This window comes from Hyaloscypha bicolor (genome assembly GCF_002865645.1).
Source record: "Hyaloscypha bicolor E unplaced genomic scaffold K444scaffold_53, whole genome shotgun sequence".
Taxonomy (NCBI): Eukaryota; Fungi; Ascomycota; class Leotiomycetes; order Helotiales; family Hyaloscyphaceae; genus Hyaloscypha; species Hyaloscypha bicolor.
This window is the reverse complement of record NW_020194555.1, coordinates 2,431,628-2,432,754: the sequence shown is the minus strand read 5'-3', so window position 1 is coordinate 2,432,754 and position 1,127 is coordinate 2,431,628.

Genomic DNA, 1,127 nt, shown 5'->3' with positions numbered 1-1,127 from the left:
ATAATAAATAAAAGAAAGGGCTATAATAAATTATAAAAAAAAAGAAAAAGCTTTATAAATATAAAAATAAGAATTAAGAAAAAACTATAAATAAAAGTATAATTAATAAGAAACTTATAGAGGTAAGTAAAACTTAAAAGGGCTTATAAAAGAAAAAGTAAAGGCTATAATAATTTTATTAATATAAATAAAGCTTTAAAAAGTTTATAAAAAGAGAGAAAAAAACCTTATATATATATATATAATATTATAAGAATTTATATAAATAATAGTTTTATATATATAAGAAAAAGCTATAATAATTTATAAAAAAAAGTAAAAAGCTTTATAAATATAAATAAGGCTTAGAAAAAAATATTAAAAAAAAGATATAAGAAAGCTTTATAAAAATTTTTTTTTTATAATTTATATTAGAAATAAAAAATAAAAATAAACTAATTTCAAAATATTAAATATAAGTTCTTATATATAATTAATAAATTTAAGACTTTAATATTTATATAATTAATAATTTAAATAATTTAAAGAAATTATTTTAAGTTTAAAGTTTAAGAATTTATAAAATTAATTATTTGAAAATATAATATAATATAAAAAAGAGTTTTATAAATTAAATAAATATATAACTTAAAATATTTATTAAAATAGCCTTTAAATTAAGAAATATATTTTTAATATATTTAATAATATAATTTCTTTTAAAAAGCTCTTTTAATTAAAGTCTTCTAAAATTATTATATAAAAATTATATTTAATATTTAAAACTTTTTTTTAAAATAAACTTATATTAAAGAAAACTTATTAACTTTTAATAATAATTTATTTTAAAAACTTATAAATAACTTAAAATATTAAAAGATTTATTAAAATATATTTTTATATTTAAAGAAAAGTAAAGAAAAATATTATTTAATATTAATAAATTTCTTTATATAATACTTATTAATAAAAGAATTTAGAATTAAAAATGAGAATTTATTAAAATAAATAAAAATACTATATAAAGCTTAATAAACTTTTATTATTTTATAATTTATATATATTTAAATTAATTTTTTAAACTTATTTATTTTTATTTTTATTTAAAATACTTATATTATAAAATTTAATTTTATTAGACTTATATT